The sequence below is a fragment of the Vigna unguiculata genome, chromosome 3 (assembly GCF_037176805.1).
Source record: "Vigna unguiculata cultivar grain cowpea cultivar isolate G323 ecotype 2 chromosome 3, ASM3717680v1, whole genome shotgun sequence".
Classification (NCBI taxonomy): domain Eukaryota; kingdom Viridiplantae; phylum Streptophyta; class Magnoliopsida; order Fabales; family Fabaceae; genus Vigna; species Vigna unguiculata.
Window position 1 is genome coordinate 14,009,322 of NC_140794.1, and position 22,103 is coordinate 14,031,424.

Consider the following 22,103-nt stretch of genomic DNA (forward strand, 5'->3'; position numbering starts at 1 on the left):
ACAATAACACGTACACCACTACTCGCGTGCAATGCCAAATTTGTGGAAAGAATGGACATAGCACCGTGGACTGCTGGCATAGGTATGATCAAGGTTCATCCCCTCAGATTAATGCTAACTCTGCTCAGTTTTTCTCAACAGAAGACACAACTTCATCCATTCTGGGTGCACCCTCCACCATAAATGATCCAATATGGTATCCTGATAGTGGAGCTACTCACCATATTACAAATGATGTCAATAACTACACCAAGAAACAAGCTTTCAATGGAAATGACGTTGTCAAATTGGGTAATGGTGCAGGTATGAATATTCGTCATGTAGGCACTGCTTGTTATCAACTTACACACACACAATCACCTATTTTTCTTCACAATCTTTTGCATGTCCCTGAAATCACAAAGAACCTCATGAGTGTTTCAAAATGTGCTCAAGATAATAATGTCTTTTTTGAATTTCATGCTAACAAATGCTTTGTTAAACATCAGGCAACCAAGGAGATAATTCTTCAAGGAAATGTTAAAGATGGTTTATATGTTTTTCCATCCCTTAAAAACATAAACATGTGTTCTGTTAATACTACTACATGTAACTCTGTACAATCTCCCTTTTCTCTTTGGCATTCAAGACTTGGCCATGTATCTATGGCTGTTGTTAAACGTGTGCTCACTGATTGTAATATTACGTGTAATAAGCAATCTTTTATGTGTGACTCATGTATTGTTGCTAAAGCTCATCAAATCCCTTTTTCTACATCTAATATTGTGTATGATACTCCTCTTCAATTAGTTTACATCGATATATGGGGTCCAGCACCTATTAATGCAACTTGTGGTGCTCGTTATTACATCTCCTTTTTAGATGCTTTCACACGTTATACCTGGTTGTATTTAATCAATACCAAATCTCAAGCCTTGGCTGTTTTCAAATTATTCAAAACTTTTGCAGAAAACCAAACTGGTCATAAGTTAAAAAGTATTCAAACAGACAATGCCAAAGAGTTCTTATGCTTTAATTCGATTTTATGTGAATATGGTATTCATCACCGCTTAACTTGTCCCTACACTCATGAGCAAAATGGTTCTATTGAACGTAAGCATAGACATATAGTTGATGTTAGGTTATCTATGTTAGCTCACTCATCTTTGCCTATGAGTTATTGGGGGGAGGCTTTTACTTCCGCTGTATACATAATCAATATGCTTCCTACACCTGTCTTGCACAATAAATCTCCTTATCAACTTCTGTTTAACAAAGTACCTGAATATCAATTTTTAAAAACCTTTGGGTGTGCCTGCTATCCTATGTTAAAACCTTACAACACCAATAAACTTAGTTTGCGGTCTACTTTGTGTGTGTTTCTTGGATATACTTCTAACTTCAAAGGCTACATATGTAAATCTCCAACTGGAAAAACCTATATATCAAGACATGTTGTTTTTAATGAACAAAGTTTTCCATATAAAATGGTTTCTAATCCTTTTATCAAACATGATTTGGTTACTGATTCTACTATATATCATACATCTCCACTAACTGTTTTTAAAACTCAACCTATTCAACATGTGCATGATAATGTCACTTCTCCCGAAGACTTTAATTCTCGTATACCTACTTTCATTGATAATGCATCCCCACATGATTCTTTGGATAACCCTGCTTGTGAACAAAATGATATTGCTTTGTCTCCTGTTACTTCATCTTCTGCAACATCTACCGAACACCCAGAACCTTCTCCCTCAAATAACCATCCAATGATCACACGTTCTAAGGCAGGGATTTTCAAACCAAAGGCCTTTAGTGTGGAAGCTGACAATGCTCTACGTGAACCCACCACAGTCAAGGCAGCCTTATCTCAACCACAATGGTTTCAAGCCATGCAAAAGGAATATGAAGCTCTGCAACAAAATAACACTTGGACTCTTGTATCACCTCCTTCAAACGCTACCATCATAGGATGTAAATGGATCTTCCGAAATAAGTTCAACGCTGATGGTACGCTTCAACGGCATAAAGCGAGACTTGTCGCCAAAGGGTATCATCAAACTCAGGGTCTCGATTATAATGAAACTTTTAGCCCCGTAATCAAGTTTTCCACTGTACGTATCATTCTCTCCCTAGCTCTCTCATATAAATGGCCAATACACCAGATAGATGTCAATAATGCTTTCCTTAATGGAGAGCTTGAAGAAACGGTTTACATGGAACCCCCACCAAGTTTTTCTCCTCCTGACTCAAATCTTGTTTGCAAGTTAAACAAAGCTATATATGGCTTAAAACAAGCCCCTAGATCCTGGTACTTAAAACTTGCTAACACTCTAACCACTCTTGGTTTCTCTTCTACAAAGAGTGACACATCCTTATTCATAAAGTTTTCAAAAGTGGCTACTGTTTTTGTTTTAATTTACGTAGATGATATTATTATCACAGGAAGTTCTTCCTTAGCCATTCAAAACTTGATTAAAATTCTCCATACTAACTTTGCTCTCAAGGATTTAGGTAAATTGCACTACTTTCTTGGAATTGAAACTACATGGACTCCAGAAGGCAATCTTCATCTTTCGCAGTCCAAATACATACGTGACCTTCTACGCAAAACCAACATGACCGGTGCCAGTCCTCAACCCACACCCATGATATCTTCCTTACGTCTAACCCAAGAAGGGTCCACTGCCATTTCAGATCCCACGCTTTATCGTTCTGTTGTAGGCTCTCTTTTTTATATCACCATCACACGCCCTGAGTTAGCTTTCTTAGTGAATAAAGTATGTCAGTACATGACCAATCCTCAAGAACACCATTGGAAGGCAGTCAAGAGGATTCTGCGCTATCTTGCCGGCACCATTAATCATGGTCTTCTCCTTCGACCGTCAAAGCAACTCACTGTCATGGGCTTCTGCGACTCAGACTGAGCAACTGATGTAGATGACCAAAAATCCATAACAGGGTATTGCATATATTTTGGATCGAATGCTGTTTCGTGGAAATCAAATAAACAAAAGGTTGTGTCAAGGAGTAGTACGGAGGCCGAATATAGAAGCTTAGCTGCAGCTCACACTGATATTATATGGATTACTTTGCTATTAAAGGAGCTGCGCGTTCAAATTTCAACACCCATCCTTTATTCTGATAATTTGGGTGCAGTTTTACTTGCTGCCAATCCGGTTAACCATGCTCGTTCGAAACATTTTGAACTGGATTTGCACTTTGTACGTGACAGGGCTCATCAAAAGCAAATTCAGATCATTCATATGCCATCACGTTTTCAGATCGCAGATATTTTAACAAAGCCATTATCTTTTTCTTCTTTTCAGCACTTTACCGATAAACTTATGGTGTCTGTAAAACCCCTCATAAGTTTAAGGGGGAATATCACGTGACTCTACAAGTCACCCTCTGTACTCTATATATAGTTTTCCTTTTGCAATAATAAAATAACTTTTCTCTCTCATCTTACATGTAGGATTTTGATCCCATACTGTAACTCCATGGCTCATTAAAACTAATCCATATACTTCATGATCCCAACATCTTCCCACATGAAATTTGTTTATGATAAATTATAAACAAAAACAGTAAGTGCTAATGCAATGCTTTTTGGATTAGAGCCATTCTCATATTATTCTAATTTTGTTTATGATAAAATTAGAATGATATAAAATTAACAACATTGAGATTTTTTTTTGCAAATTTATTAAAAAAATTACAAGAAAAGACTTTTTTTTCTGTCATTTTTATAAATCTTAATTATAAGTTAATTCCTTCATAAATAATTATTTCTTATAAAATTATAAAATTTGCAAGTATTTTCTACAAATTTTGTTGCGAAAAATGTTTAATACAAAATATTTTGTAAAAAAGTTGGTAGCAATTTCTTACAAATTCTTTTACATAACAAAATTTGTAAGTATTTCTTACGAAAAAAATTTCAAAACAAAAATTAACAGAAAATATGAATTTTTTTAGTAGTGAAGATACAAAGATTGCAGATCATGTCTCAATACCAGTTTGGATTGTACATTATAATGATGATATTGATCAACAACTACATTTCCATTGCTTCTATAAGATATCTTGTCTGTTTCCAATTACAACAATTGATAAATGAAAAAATTAGACACATGAAAACTGTCATTTCCCAGTGGAAGTGAAACAGTGGTTATCAGATCAATATATTGTTTGAGCCTTCAATTTTTTCCTCTTAAATACCTAATCAATTAAGAACGTTTTTCTTAACAATCTGTCTAATCTTCACTTTTAACAGGGTTAGGAAAACCACTTTTCATACCATAAAATGACATTACAATACAACCAGTTAAAGCTCTTAGTTTATTACAACCCTACCTCACTTCAAATTGTCGGTGTTAAAATAGCTTCCAAAGACTATAAGCTTCAAAGCTAATAGTTTAGTACAACCCCATCTCACTCCAAATGTCGGCTTTAAAATGATCTTCCAAAAACTACATCATACAAGTTAAACTTCGAAGTTAAAATAAATTCTCTTGATACAAAAATCACAAGTAATTATAGAGCAATTGGTTTTCATGTAACTTACCTTGCATTCTGTTTTGTTCAGCATGTAGGTTCATTGTACATAGCACTTAGAAGGAAGCGCGAAGAATCATGAAGATGAGAATAGATGTAAGAACAAATGATGAAGAGGGGCAACAGGAGAAACGCGAGTGGCAGTAAACAAGAAGCGCGAAATGAAGGACAATGTCTCAATTCACCTCGACCAAACCTACGTAAAAGATGCAGTCGATTTTAAACCGACCGTACATATTATATAATTCTTTTTTCTAATATAGTGGCATTTTATTATAACCGCCGTGGTACTCTAAAAAGTGTTTTTCTTCTACGGATAGTATTATAATTTTATAAATGAGATAAATTAGGAATATTGACTTTTAGAAAATAGTAACCGACAAAGGTTACATAAAAGAGTTATGGTTTATGAAGTCCAGACACGGACATGGATACGGATACGGATACGGACACGACACGGACACGGGAAAACGTCTAAATTGAAAAAGTGTAGGACACGGACTCGGCGATATATATATATATATATATATATATATATATATATATATATATATATATATATATATATATATATATATATATATATACTTTTAGTCCAACGATCAATTAATACTGAGTTTACTACCTCAAAAATAGATGAATGTTCAACTTGTGTCTTTCCTTTCTTTCATGTTGGTATATAATCTTCCTCACATCTTCAATCATTGAATCCCACATCTCATACACTAAATGAAGAGTAGTCATATTCGTATCTGTTTTTTAAGAACATCATAAATAGGGACAGTAAAAACAAGTATATAGTCAACCTTCATCCACCAATTATCATTCAATAAAGTTTCTTTGACTATTGGTACATTATCAACATATGAGACACATATATATTATAAAATATATTAATTATATAATTATATATAAATTAATGCAATAGAAATTAAATTATTTAAATATAAAAAATAAAAGATATCGTAAATTAAAATTAATTATAATATAATATATTATATACTAATTAAACATATTAAAATTTCCTTAAATAAAATAATTATATTGAGAAAGAAGTTAAATGATGAGATGTGACGGAAGAGAATTCTTTGGAATCCGTGAAATCCAAACAAATTAATTAAATAAAATAATTATTATTAAATTTATATAACAAATTGATTAAATAAAATAATTATTATTAAATTTATATAACAAATTGATTAAATAAAATAATTATTATTAAATTTATATTATGTTTTCCTTCTCTGATAACCCTATTTTCTGCAACGGCAAGTGCAACGGTAAGATCAACACCCATTTTTCCCTTTTCTCCGCGCGTTCAGAAGGAAGACCGTGTCCGACCCAAAAATATCAGTGTCCAACACCTCGTCGTACGCGCTTCCGACGGGTGTCCGTGTCCGGTGTGCTTTCGACTCAAGGAAGCGTGGCTCCAACACCGTGTCGGAGCTTCATATCATAGGTTATGGTCCCTATCTGGGAACACGTATAATATTATTATGTTCTTCTCTCTTTCTTCTTTTTCCCTATCAGAAGAGAAAATCAAGAAGTACGCTTCCGTATTATTTACGGTTGGAAGATTAGATACCAAAATTTATTATCTATTGTTCCCAATGACCAATCCAGGTATGTTTCCGTATTTAATTCTTTCAGGTATTGGGAACTGTTTAATTATCTATAGGGTTTATTGTTTTTTTATGTTTTATAAAAAAGCAATTGGTATCAGAGTTATGTTAGTTTATGATTGAGGTCCCTTGGTTCCATGAACTCTAATTGTGTGAAATCTCAATTATGAGATTTTGAAACCCTAACAATGAAAATCCCCAAATCTGGTCTCGTTGTGCTCTCTCAAGGGTTTCGAAGAACCATAAAACTCTTTTATATCATGGATAACCCAATCTCGTGGGTTTATCGAGCCACATCCATATTGACAAGACAGATTCAACCCCTTTATGTTCGCACGGGTTCAATCTAGCTAGCGACGCATTTTCGAACCTGCGCCATCAATGAAGGATATGTTCATGGATTTTTTTTGCATCATGATCACTCAATGTAAGTAGAAGAAGGAGAAGAAAAAGAAGAAGAAGAAGAAATTTGGTACGGATTAATGAATTTGGTTATTATCTACGTCCAAAATTTGTAAAATATGAAAAATTTTCGTAGCTAAATTGATGTTATTTACAAATTACCTACGAAACTTATTTCGTAGATAATTAGATCATAGGTAATTATATCTGTGAGAACGTACATACATAGATAATTTTATATACACAAAATTCATGAGAATGAAAAATTTGCCGGTACTCAAAACACCTACAAAATCAATAACTATTTATTGAATATAAAATTAAATATACATTAATATTTTGTTAACATTTTAAAGAGGAGTACAACTGAAATTAAACTTTTGAAAGGGGCACTCATTCAATGTGATATAAATTTAGATCCATTGTACATTAATATTTAAGGAGGAAGTGTCTTGGTCTCTAATAAGGGTTTGCTCATAAATAGAGATGGCAAATAAATCCGTCCTCGTGGGTATTGTCCGAACTCGTCCCCGTTTTGACGGAGAATCCCCGCATTGACTGGGTATGGGTATGGGTATGGGAAATCCCCGATTTTTTCAATTGGGTATAGGGATAGGGATGTCGATGTACATATCTCCGCCGTCCCCGTCATATCTCCATCATCGTTTAAATTATTAAAATATTCACAATTAATTAAGTAACCCTATATATATATATATATATATATATATATATATATATATATATATTTAAAATGATGTATGTCAATTAAAAAAAATATGTCTAACATTTAAATATTTCTATTATTTTTTAATATTTTTATTTATTGTATATTTTTCTTTCACATGAGAATGTTTAATATTCTCAATTTAAGTGCTTAATAGCATAAACTTTTCATTTACTAGATAATATAAAAAATAAATCTTTACTTATTATTATTAATTTTTGTTTCATTTGAAGAACTTTTTTGTTTCGCTAAAATATTTTTTGTTATTTCTCAACCATTGAGTATATATGTTGATATTTGAAAAGTTTTCTTAGATCTCTAAGATATTTTTCATGTTATCATACCCTTAATTATACATTTATTTTTCTTTGTGTGATTTCTTTTAATATAGTCTCCAAATTGTTTATAAGACACACATTTATTAATTTTTTAATATTTTTATCACGTAGAATACTATTTCGATAAATTTTATCTAGTTATTTGTTATTTTTTAGCTCATTACAATCATACTTTAATTTTTTTCACTATAATTGTATAAATAATTTTTGTTTACTACAATATAAAAATTTAATGTAATTGTCATGAATATTTTTTTTATCACCATTCAACATATATTGGAGTTCAAAAGATACAAGATCTATGTTAAAATTTTATTATTATATTTATTATTTATTCTTTGATCAAATGATATATTATAACTTTTATTAGTGTATAAAAAAGAGATTCAATATAATTTAAAAAATTGAAGTAAACAAACATTTAAAATATATTTTAATTTAATTTTTTTTTCCTTTTATATTCTTTTAAAAATATTTTTAAATTTTATCAACTAGGTTTCACTAATGTTTGCAAATTTACACTACTACATATATATTGCTTTCGATTACATTTAAAAAATATTGTTAAAGCCTAAAAAAATGTTACTATTTGCAAAGATAACATTTATACACATGTTATATAGTGCATGTTACCAAAATGTTTTAATAACATTTTTACGTATTATTAGTATCATTTCTAAACATGATACCAATTAACATCTTTATTAACATCTGAAAAATGTTGCGAATTTAATTTTTTTGTAACATTTGAAAAATGTTACCAATACATTTTCTAACATTTAATGAAAATGTTACTTATATATTTTGTAACATTTTAATGGATGTTACTTATATATTTTGTAACATTTAAATGTATGTTACCAATTATCTTATTTTACAACAATTAAGAAATGTTATGAATGTCTTTTTGTAACATTTTAAAATTGTTACTAATTTATCTATATCTAGAAATAAGGATAATACACTTTTTTTAAAAATTGAAACAATCCTACGACAATATTTAGGTAAAATTCAATTTAGGCTTCTTATTGACACAATGCATTCTAGCCCCTGACCGTGACGTGAATTGTGCAAAAGAAAAAGCTTCATAATAGCCCAAAAGAGAAATGCAAACACAAAAATATTCGAATTCTTTCATTTGAATACAACCACAGTTTCTGAATACTGTATCCACTCAAATCAAATATTGACTATATAAATTGTCCCATAAAATGCTCCATAAAATGCTACAAACAAGTACCTAATTGCACTAGCATCATGACTTGCTAGGCATCAACAATAAAGTCTGTGAATATAAGAAAAAAAGTCTGCAACAATAAGAAAATATGTTCTCAACCAATTGCAAATATAAGCAATGTATACAACCATGACAAAGTCCTTATTTTTCCCCACTTTTCTTGAGCTTAGCACCACTAAAATTTTCTTTTTGTGGTGTCTTTTCTTTCAACTCATTCAATGTCTGTAAAAAACACATAATTAAGAATAAATAGGCTTATATCATCTTGAAAATCAAATTGAATGTATTGTATTAAATTATTATTGAAAGAAAAACAATGCTTTAACCTTCAAAACTGATTCAATTGGATAACTTCCTTCAAGGCTTGGATCCACTAGTTTGTGAATAACTTTTAAAGGATTACCCTGTGAATTTAACACATAAACTAAAATTAACACAAAAATTTGTGCGTTTAAATATTCATGACTTAACCCCTAATACACATCAAGCAATATATTCAATACACACATCAAGCAATATATTCAATCTCAATCTCAACAGGAAAATACACTAAAAACTGAACAATACAAGAAGGGAGAATGATTAAATATATATGAATCATGTCTTGAAGTATGACCAATACATGCAAAGGAAAATGATTAACTAAGAAATGAATAAATGAATATAAGGGAAAGGGAAAACATGCAGAAACAAGTATTACTATCATATGTAAAGAAACAAATAAAAAATTACCATATTGGGAGACATAGTGGGAGGATGCTCGGGCACATTTAAATCTTTTAAAACTTTGGCCTTCTTTGCTTTAGATTCTTTTGATTTACTATAAAATTTATAAAATGATAATTAACATCAATTTTAAAAATTCATTAACAAACTAAAAACATAAGTAATTGATGTTAGATGTGATGAATTTACCTTTCAACATGCTTCCTTTGAGCTTTTTCCTCCTTCCGCTTTTTCTTCCTATGAGAGTTAATTTTGTCCTAAATATGAAGAGAAAAAATGAAACAAATTTACAAGGATGCATATATTTACAATATGCGAACAAACAATGACCTAAAATGTTGTATAAAACCATAGCTTCATATCTCTTTCATTTATATTTGGATTCCACATGCTAGAAAATTCTGGAATTGCTACTGTTGGAAAGCATGTCTGCAACTGAGCCAAAAATGTTTTAAAACCAGTAAACATTTCAGTTTTGATGGCTTCCACTTGTTCTTGTAATTTTACTTGCATCTCCTCTTGCATCTCTACTCTAGCATTCCTTTTCACTTCATCTATTATTTTCTGGATTTCAATTGTAGACTTAGTTCCCCATAAATCTGTAGGTGCAACCCCTTTTCCATATGTGCGTACAAAGCTAGGTCTCTCTTTACCCAAGACTTGGGAAAATAAATCATCCTAAGTTGTGCTTTCCTCTGCCTTAGGGTGTAAAGTAATGGCCTCCTCAAGCTCTGACTGAAAATCAAAGCACATCTACTTAATTTGAAAGAATTATAAGTGTCAAACAAAATTAAGTATAAATAATAGAGATGTTCATACAACAATTCTACTTGTTGTAAGACCCGAGAAAATTAAATAGTTATTTAAATAATTATTTAATTATGAAGGGTAATAGAAACATTTAAAGCAATTAATGTGTGGAACTATGACGTGGAAAAGTACTAGCTCAAGTGGTTGAGAGTACTTTGATTATGTGTGAGGACTTGGGTTTGAGTCCTATGTGTGCCACTTGAATGTTAATTAAATTATTTTTTTGTTTAGTGATATATTGAAGGCTTAACGTGATGATAGATTTCTGAATTTGTAGGAGTTATCACAAATATGAATTGGTTGAATTGGTTGTGAAATTGTAATGGTGATTGATGGGTTGTAGGTTCAAACCTGGTTAAGAACTAACTTACTTTCTTTTTGCCAATTTTTTCTTCGGCAAGAACATGAAAGGGTTTAGGTATCCAGAGGGCTGAACATATTCTCTGAGGGAGTATTGAATAACTATTAAACCAAACTTATATTAAATTTCGTTTTAGGGAATTAAGTGGTAATTAAGGGTGAGTTAACCTTGAGAGAGAAGGGAGCACTGCCATTTTCATGTGAGAGTTGGGCATAGTTTTTCCAGAGGAATTCGGATTGTGTGGAGCCAAGAAGTTGAGTGTAAACCATTGTGGGAGAGAGAACAAAGGCACAGAAGGGATTAGATTAGACAAAAGCACACAAATTCGAATTTGGAGCAAAGAATCCAGGTAAGGGGAGTTGTGTTCGCTTGTTTTCATCGTATTCATCATATTGTGCTTTGTATGATCATAAGTGTATGAATCCTTCATCTGGTATGTGCTGTTTTTCGCGTTTCTAGGTTCTGCCCAGAAACCGCCTTGCGGGTATGCATGTGCCGCCAGGCGGTTCATTGGTTTGTGCATGGTTTTTGGTCCTGGTTGATTGAACCACCTGGCAGGATTGAATATCCGCTAGGCAGTGCGACTGTGTTCGCGTTTTCTATTGAATTGCGTCTTGTACAGGGGCATTGGGACTTCTGATGGTGAGTTTATGCATTGGTAGTGTAACATGGTTAGTATTGGGGTCAAATGGTGCTTGGGAATACCCTTTCTAATTAAACATGGATAGAGTTGGATGGTGGGAATAGGTAGAACCAGAATTGAGTTATTAGGGTTCATGGTATGTACGAATTTGAAACTATAATGTCAAAGAAAGTTGGGTCAGTGAATTAGGTGTGATTCATCGTATGATATTGGTTGTGGAGTATAGGTTGAATTCTGGACAGATTGGCAGATCGCGAGTTCAGCAACCTGGAGGGTTTCTGGATTCTGATATACCGCCCGGCGGTGTTTAGCCTGCCGCCCGGCGGTGTTTAGCCTGCCGCCAGGCGACGGCGGGGACAATGGCACAACAGGCGTGTTTCGTGTTGGTTGTACTAGAAGAGGTTATAAGTGCTATTAGAAATTTGAGGAGGACTTAGTACGAAATCATATGCTTAGGTAAGTAAGTATAGGATTGGGAAAGAGGTTGATGATATGACTACGTCATGAGTTGTTGATAGTCGTGTTAAGGAAAGGAAGAGAATTGGATAACATTAGTTAATGGATCAGATTTTGAAAGCTTAGTATTCTGCATATTTGTTGTTAAATATCTTTGATTATTAATTATGGGCTTTAGGTGTTTTTGGTGACTTGTAAGCTTAAATGTAAGGCATGTGATTATGCAATATTGTGTGGGACAAGATGCATGGCAGTATAGCGCGAGATAAGTATGATAAGAGGAGGATTGATAATGTTCCTAAACTGTGGTATTTTGATAGTGAATGGAGTATCTTGGTACTGGAGTGGTGATTAACAGTTGTAGAGGAATGAAAGAGTGCCTAAATGTCTTTAGCTTAGGTACAGGAGCTATACGTGGGAAGGTATAGGGCTAGAAACTAACAAACTCTGATAAAACAAGAGTGCAGTATATTCTAGAGCATTCTAGAATTGCAGAACCAACCATTTTGAATGTCATAACCAGTAGTAGGGAGTTACTAGTATGGCACCTGGCGGTTTGTTGATACCGTCAGGCGATAGGAATCACTGAAAAGACTCATGCACCGCGTGGCGCTTGGCGGCAAGGGAGTGCCCCGCCAGGCGGTGTTGGGCAAACAGTGGCGCTGGGAGGGCGTTGGCGCCAGGCAGTCTGAACCTGTTTTGCCAGGCGGTGCTGGCTGATGCGCCAGGTGATTGTGCAGCAGGTTATGAGTTGTGTGTGTTGTTTTTAACTGACAATGATGCTATGCTTGGATCAGGAGATGCTGTGCCATGAGCGGGTAGGTTCATGGATGGTGGTTAACATGTGATGATATGAGCGGGAAGGTTCATATCCAAACTTGTCATGACTCCATCTCCTATAGGACCATCTAAACTCCTTGCTGGTTTATTGAATTTTGTTTGGATATCGTCATCTAAGTACCTTGAACAAAATGTCAAACATTCATCTGCTATATAGCCGCAGTAGAACCCTCTGGATAACGTCTATTATGCACATAGTTCTTTAACTTAAGAAGAAACCTATAAGCATAAAAGTATAAAACTTAAGTACAAATTAAGAAGAAACCTACAAAAGCACAAAACTATAAATCAAATTACCTCTCAATTGGATACATCCAATGGTAATGCATGGGTCCTGCAATTCTAGCTTCGTATGCTAAATGTATTGGTAGATGAACCATTATAACAAAAAAAGATGGAGGGAAAATTCTTTCCAATTCGCAAAGAATCAATGCAATTTCAACATCCAAACATTCAAATAATTTAACATTGATAACTTTGGAGCATAAAATCTTGAAGAATGAGCTTAACTTAATTAAAACTCTTGCAACTTCTTTTGGTAAAACTCTTCGTACTGCTATTTTAAGTAAGTCTTGCATCAGAATATGAAAATCATGACTTTTAAGCCCAAGAAGTTTTTGCTGCTCAAGTTGAACACAATTAGAAATATTAGACCCATAATTTTCTGGAAGCTTCACTCCTTTCAAGATGCCACAAAAGATATCCTTTTCTTTTGATGAAAGAGTAAATCGTGCAAGTGGTAACAAATATTTATTTGGTTCTATTTCTATTGGGTGAATGTCATGCCTTATACCCATCTTTACCAAGTCAAGGCGAGCTTTGATATGATCCTTTGATTTCCCATCTACATTCAACACTGTTCCAATTACATTTTCACAAATGTTCTTTTTGATGTGCATTACACCGAGATTGTGATGATGCAAATTAGTATCCCAATATGGCAACTCAAATAATATGCTTTTTTTTGTCCATGGATCAACATTATTTCTTTTCCTCTTTTGAGGATTTCCAAATAAATTCTCTTTTTCGCCAATTTTTTCCAATAAGTAGAACCTAATAATGGAATCGGAGCAACTCTAAATTCTTCATAGCCATCAAAACACTTCTTATTTTTCTGCCATTTGTGATTGGAGTCCAAAAATCTACGATGACCCATGTAGCACATCTTTTTACTTTTTGGCAAGTACTTGGACCATGTATCATAGTTACACACAAGGCATGCCAACTTTTCACTAGTACGCCAACCTGATAGCATAACATAGGCAAGGAAATCACTCACAGTCCAAAGTAATGCAGCTCGAACATTAAAATATTGCTTACTAGAGGCATCATAGGTTTCAAATCCTTTCTCCCATAACTCCTTTAGCTCATCAACTAAAGGTTTTAAATAGACATCTATGCTACTTTTAGGGGAAGAAGGACCTGGAATAAGTAAAGATAACATCAAATAAGGTTGCTTCATGCAGGCCCATGGAGGTAGGTTGTATGACATCAGAACAACTGGCCAAATACTATATTTGCTACTCATTGTCTTATATGGATTAAATCCATCACTTGCTAACCCAAGCCTCACGTTTCGTGGATCCAATGCAAAATCAGGATGTAGTGAATCAAAAGTTTTCTAAGCAAGTGAATCTGCAGGATGCCTTAATTTTCCATCATTAGTACGACCCTTCTCATGCCATTTCATTGAATCAGCAGTTTTTGATGACATATATAACTTCTTGATCCTCGATTTAAGAGGAAAATACCTCAACACTTTGGCTGGAACCAGAGGAGAAACTACCTTGCAAGAAACTTTCTTCTTAAGATTTAGACACACTCTCTCTTTATATCTAGAAGCGCCACACTTGGGGCATGTATCTTCATTCTCATGCTCTTTCCAAAATAGGATACAGTCATTAGGACAAGCATGGATTTTTTCATAACTACAACCTAACTCTTTGATTAAGTATTTGCAATCTTGGAATGTTACCGGCAAAGAAGAGTTTTCAGGAAGCAATTCTTTGAGCAACAGTAGTAGTGCACTAAATGATACATTGCTCCACCCATAAAGGTTCTTAATATGGAGTAAACGAACAATGATTGATAGTTTTGAGAATTTTTTACAACCCGGGTATGCTTCTTGACGAACATCACGTACTAAATTGTAAATCCTCACCATTTCTACATCAAACTCTTCATCTTCATCCAAGATGTCATCAAAATCACACTCAGGCATCATGAAAGTATCCTCTAAAAGTTCATCCAAATTATCATGCATATTAGCCTTTTCTTTATCCACTTTTGAAGATCCACCTTCCCCATGAAAAATCCATTTATCATATCTTTTATCAAATCCATCACAAATTAAGTGTTCATAAACTTCTGCTTGGTTACTCCAACAACAATTATTACAATTCTTGCACGGACATGAAATTTGATCACCTTGTGTTGTATTACTAAATGCAAAGTTGAGAAACTTGTTTAAACCATCTAAGTACCTGCCAGAAGATCTTGGTTCACACATCCAACTCTTGTCCATGACTCTGGTTTTGTCATTAATTTTCCTTGATAATTGTTTCAGCTACTGTTAAGATAATTGCTGCAAAAGACATAATTGAATTAGAAATTGTTTCAGCTTTATGGTCCAAAAAATATATCACTCAGAAAATCATATTTGTGGTCCAAGTTTAAATGTCACGAAACAATAAAATCCAAGAAACGAACACATAAGTGCCGTGAATTGCAATAATTTTTGACAAAAACTAATTACTTAAATCATACATGTTACTAGTCACAACATCATAAAAACGAAGCAATCAGCATATTTTTGTCACAAAATACAGAGAATAATCAGAAAAAGGTCCCTAATATTGTTTTAACTGCTTGATGAATGCACAGTGCAAGCAAGCAACCTCATCGAGGCATTTTCTTGAGAGGAATTTGTTTTTTTGCTAAGAACCTAACATTGGTATATTGGCTGACCAAACCCCTGTTGAACCTAAAAGAGTTTAAAGACCATATCCAACAAGTCCTCTATATTAAAGTGTTGAGAGAAAAATATTTTATGGTATATACTATAATTAAATCATTAGACTAAAGAGATCGAAATATAATTAATTTAAATATTTACAGTGTTATTTCCATATCCATTTCTGTTTCCTTTTGTATGCACAAACTATAATTATCAAAGATTAAGCCTTGATTTATATTTCAACTTATTCTTAATTACTTAGGAATGAAAACTGTGTGATATCAGAAACTTTGAAAACTAATATATTTTGCCCTAGCTGTAAATAGTATTATTAAGGCTTGTAAGTTTCTATTCTTTATTACTTTCGGTTTAGGTTTTGGTGACAAGTTTTGTTGGAGTGGTGTAAAGAGTAATGATGTGTAATTATTATAATTACTCATTCTAAAGCTACTGGAACTGAAAATGAAAAATAAAAACATTTAAAAAATACAATTTTTGTAGTAACCCTAGATGAAATATTATATAAAGTTAATATTAGAATAATATGAATGGAAAAGGGAAAAAAAAATTGAAAGATGGGCTATGGAAGCCAGGTATCTGACCAGACAGAGAAGTATCATAGGAAAGTGTTGGGAAAGATAGGACCTGGTGACTGACTCAAACAGGGTTGGAATTAAAAAATGGAAAAGTCAAACATTTTATGTAATTAAGAAATTTTGGTTTCCTCAAAGGAGTCAGAATTCTAACGCATGCTTTTACTCCTATTGCCCCCATTTTATTATTGCTTTTAATGCACAAGTCCTCCTTAGTACTGCCAAAATTACTCTCCATGCACCATTTCTTTTCTTTCTTTATTCTAAAACAAAAGTGTTGCAAACAATAACTGATACACCAAACCCCAATAATAAAAGTGTTAATATCACCTCTTTCACAACCCCCTAATAACTTTCTCAATATTTGACCCTTTCTTTCTCTCTCTCTATTTCTCTCTCACACTTCCTTCTCTGCCATGGAGGATGATGAAGCATGCATCACCAGTCTTAGCCTTGGACTAGGAATGGGGGGCCATGTGCCGAAGAAGGAGAAGCAGAAACTCCTCTCTCTTTCATCAATATTCTGGCTTTTGAGGCTTTACTCCACAATTTGGCTGAGACAAGGATGTTGAATAATGAAACATAATTTTCAGGGTTGTTGGGTTCAATCTCAAATAATTTATTGGCCTCTGTCTGCCATCCTATTCTATTGTAGGTACAAAGAGATCCGTACAACTATCAATTGAAATGATAAAATTTATTAACATATTCGACTGTGCTTACCTCTTTTTCTGTCTCATTAGATGGGGAAATAACATTGTTTGGCCGTTTCTACCAGCAAAACAATGCAAGTGCCTAATAGTGTTAGAGCAAGCCTGATGGATTTGACTCTCTCTATATCATATACACTGATGAACATTATCTATTCTCTGATCTTCAATCTAATTTGATGCAATTCAACAAATTACATACTTGAAACACAACTTGTCTATTTCACAAATTTACTGAATTACAAAATTTTGCAATTTGTATTTCTATTTTAAAGAATTTCACTCATAATTTTTTAAAAATATGATCAACGGTGAAAAGTGTATTGTTAGCACCTCTCAGAAAAAAAGAAGAAAGAATTTAGGCAACCAACTTCACTTCATGAATTTTCAGCAAGAAATTGTGCTTAAATAAGTAACAATTCTAAGATCACTGATTCATACACATATTTTAGACCCCATAAATGGAATCATGATATACATCTATTCCAAGTTCTGTAAGCATTGATCCATTGATCCAGCATCCATAAAATCCAACTAACAAAAGGAATAAATGACCAAACTAACAATCCTGCACTAAATAGATAATATTTCAGAACTAACAAAGCAAGTTTCACTCTTCTTGAAATTGTCTAAACTTGGAAAGCGTGTGTATGTTCATTGAACTCCAATTGAACTCCAACGCAGCAGATATTTACATTCCTCTGCCCTATAAAATGACCAAATACACTACAGAACTGTACATGCACACAATTGATTCACAAACATCAATCACATGTTCAAATAAAATTGTTTCATAGGAACATATTTGAAAGAGAAAAATGAAATGACTATAAAAACTTACGATACATAGCAATCTACAGTCAAATGAAAATATGAAAACTCTATAAACAGCACCAGAATCATGCATTCTTGTGTGCAGCGTAAAAACCCAATACTATCAGCATTGCTTGCACAGAGGATTAGTTTAAAAAAGAAACTGAAACACTATACTGCCAGCTTAAACCACATCTAATTCCAAATTAGCATCATCGTTATGTAGGTCCAAGCTGATGGGTATAGGAATCATACTATTAAGACTGTATAAGAACGACGGTTCAGCCTCTGGTTAACAATTTCAAGTTGTTGAAGGTTGTAACTATAAGGTGACCAATTCATGCTATCGACTACAAGTACAGACTCAAAGGGAAGCAACAAAATAGCAATCTATAGTTTTGTACTCACAATGACAGATCTCAATGTCTGAACCACCAACAAAGAAAGTCATAGAAAGCTTCACCGATTGCAGAGATTTACTAACCTTCACAAAATCTTCAAGAATGCAGACAAATCTCTCCTATTTTGTGATGCTTCACCGATTTGCGCTGATTGCGAAATTAAAATAGTGAATCAATAATTTGTTAATAATAAAGAGATATATTGAAATTAGAAGAAAAGAATATGAGAAATTTGGAAGATGCATTAGGTTTTGCGAAATTGAAAGAGGTGTATAGGAAGAAGATTGTGAATACCAGAAAATGGAAATGGAAGTCAATGCCGATTGCGAAGGACGAGCAACGATCGTTGAAGATGACTCGAGCACGCACTACTAAGGACAGTTTGAAGAGGATGTTTCGAGCAACACTAAAAAGACATTTTGGTAACAGTAAGAAGGGTTTGAAAAGAAAGATACAAGAGAGTTTGGCTTGTCAGGACTTAGGATGTATCGATACATTTTGATAACTACTTGTCAGGAATTCAACCGGTCATATGTTAATTTAATTTTTTTAAATAAATTAAAATATTACTCTATAATATTAATTTTTAAATTAATTTTAACTATTTTAATGTTATAATAAAATTTATTAATTAATAAATTTATTGTTATTATTTTAAAATATTTTATAAACTTACAATTTAAAAAAGTGAAAACTTAATTACTTACCGTAATATTTATTTAAAAGTGTTACTTGTAACGGTTTTTAAAAAGTATGACTAGGTATACATAGGATAACATTTTTAAGAAATGTAACAAAGAAATGTTGTTAAGACTAATAAATCCTGTGATGATATTATAGAGATATGAAAGCTATTATTTAAAATTTATCTTTAAATGAATTAAAATATTAATTTAAAATTGATTTAAAACTACGTAGAATTTAAATATTTGAAAAGGTTTTTAAATTTATTATTAAATAAATTAAAATATTACTTTAAATTTATTTTAAAATAAATTAAAATATTACTTTAAAATATTAAATTTAAATTAATATTAACTATTTCAATATTATAATGAAATTAATTAATTATAAATTTATTGTTATCATTTTAAAATTTTACAATTAAGGTAAAAAAATGAAAATTATTTATTTATTTATTTATAGTAACATTTATTTAAAAATGTTACAATATCTTAATAACAATATTTATAGTAACATTTTTAAGTACTTATATAACATTTTCTAAAAGTATTACTATAACTGTTCATGAGGTAACATCTATAACTATATATAAAGGGGATTCCCTCTTTTGTGTCCACATTTCATAATTCCAACTTTACCCTTTATAATTTAATTATTTATTAAATTTTTAAAAATTAATGGTTATTTGTATAAGTTTTTATAAAATTATTTACTTATCTCCTTTTTCTTTTTTTCTCCTACTATTCATCAACAGTTATTTTTCTCTTATTTTCTCCGTACATTTTATTTTATTTTTTATAAATATACTTTTATTTTATTTATTAACTTAATAACATTACAACATCATCAATTATTAATATAATTCAAAAAAATGTGTACACACAGGCGCGATAGCGCCTGTGTTTACACTAGTAATATATAAAGGGGATTCCCCTTTTTGTGTCCACTTTTTAAAATACCGATTTTACCCTTTAAATATAACAATTTTTTAAATTTTTTAAAATTGACCGTTACTTTTACAAAAATTTTATAAAATCAGATGTCTCTGCTTCTTCTTTATTTATTAATGGTTATTCTTTTATCTGTTCTGATATATTTCACTTTATTTTTAATAAATATAATTCTAATATATATATATATATATATATATATATATATATTAACTTAATAACATTATCATATTATCACCTACTAATATAATATCACGTATATTTAAAAAATATATACACACAGGCGCGATAGCGCCTGTGTTACGCTAGTTTTAGATAAATGTAATAGAAAAATATTACTAAATCTAATAATTCCTGTAGTGTTAATAAATATTTTGGTTCTCATAAAATTTTATTTGGTATTTTAATCTAAAATGTAAATAATTATAATTTATTTCAAAGTATTTGATATTGAAGAAGTAATCATCCTCATAATATTGAGTATTTATAATCTTACGTTTTCTTTACCGTAATTTTTTATTATTTTATAAAAATTAATTAAAATTAATATAAAGTAGTAAGAAAATGGGTACGGGTATGGGTATGAGATTATACCTGTTATCCGGTGGGATTAGGGATGAAACAAAAGTTTGATACCCGTTGAGTTAGGACATAAGGATGAGAATGAATTTTTTTTACGAAAATAGATATGGGATAGCGAAACTCGTCTCCGTCCCCGTCTCGTTGTCTTCCTTACTCATAAATCTCTTTGGTGTTCTCCTCAAAGAACCCGTAAGTGGTATCTCTTGTTACCTCCACGGGTCCATCTTGTCTTTCCTTTTGCACGACATGCTCCATTGTTCCTTTCCTTGCCTTTGTACACTATTTTGTGCCCTTCTCATTACTAACCACTAATCTAATCGCTCACATTGGTATTCTCAATTTGTTCATTCTCTCAATTGCTCTTCATTTCTGTCATATTTTGTGTCCCATCATTTTTTTGTTGTTAAAATTTTGTATCAATCTCCATGATGTTATTACTGCATATTGTATGAAAAATGTCATTATGTGTTGTTGCTTCTCACTGATTATGAAATAATCTTCAAATTTAAAAAAAAAATCATAAAGAGTTAAAAGTATTTTAAATTATAGACATTAAATTATTTTAGTCCTTGACACAGCTTTTTTAAATAATTTAAAAATATTTAAGAAATATGAAAACTAAAATATAAGCCCTAGCCTTCTAAGCTCACACCCGTGTAATATTGTAATACTCCAGCTAAGGTGATACTAAATAAAATATTATAGAAAGAAAAACAAAATTAAAGATCTACTTAAAAAAAAATGGAGAACAACTTGAAAAAAAAATGGAGACTTACATTAAATAATTTTTCAAAATGTATTGTAAATAATTATTTTATTGTTAAATTAATATTTTTAGTATGAATACTAATTTAAAATTTAAAAAACATTATGATGAAATTGAAAAATAATATATTATATGCAGAAACCGGGTTTGGTAGACATCTTTTAAACACGCCAATGAGAGTACATATATGATTGCTAGAAAGTATGCAACTTACATAAAGTATTACATTTAAAATATATAAATAACAATTTAATTATTGTCATATTTTTTTATATATGGAATTTGACATCAACAAGGTAATATATATAACAATGATAAAATAGTTAAATTAATAGAAATAATATGCTATAAAATCTATCATGTGCTCCATATAAATAATATATATCTTCCACATAAAATTTATTAGCTTCATTTAGTTGATACGCATACACTATTTTACAAAAATATATTTTAATTCTTGTAACAAAATTATCTTACTTCCTTTAATATTGTGCAAAAAACGAAAAGATTTCAATGTGATAATTTTTTATTCAACCTATTTATTAAACTCTAAATAAAAAAAAAAGTATCTCATGTGATTTTTTTCTGTCCACCATATTATTTAATTTTTAAAATACTTATGATGTGATATAATATTTCGAATTTGATACAAATTAAAAGGTAACTGGTATTTAAAAAGGAGATTTAATTTCAATTCATTCCATACTATTAATAAAATTATCTTAAAAGACTTTCCCCATGATTATGATTTTTTTAGAATCGTTATTTTATAAAATTTATAAAACTCTTCCATGATAAATATCAATCAATCATCATCTAATCCTATTATTATTCTTTATGCTCATCCCTGAAACACTAAAATATATTAGGAGTGATAAGGTGGGTTTAGTCCCTCCTATCGACAAAATTTGGATAAATAAGATTAGTTTGGTGGGTATATA

The 22,103-nt window shown here is 31.5% G+C and overlaps 1 pseudogene across 1 annotated transcript; it reads right to left on the reverse strand.

The window, feature by feature from the left end:
* Positions 1 to 9,012: 9,012 nt before the first annotated feature.
* On the reverse strand, positions 9,013 to 18,685 carry LOC114174980 (uncharacterized; annotated as a pseudogene). Its single transcript, XR_014993283.1, has 9 exons — positions 18,475 to 18,685; positions 18,264 to 18,327; positions 13,005 to 15,291; positions 12,829 to 12,926; positions 10,779 to 10,869; positions 9,787 to 9,854; positions 9,604 to 9,691; positions 9,198 to 9,275; positions 9,013 to 9,093 (listed from the first exon to the last, which is right to left on the reverse strand). The product of XR_014993283.1 is annotated as an uncharacterized LOC114174980 (transcript).
* Positions 18,686 to 22,103: the final 3,418 nt, after the last annotated feature.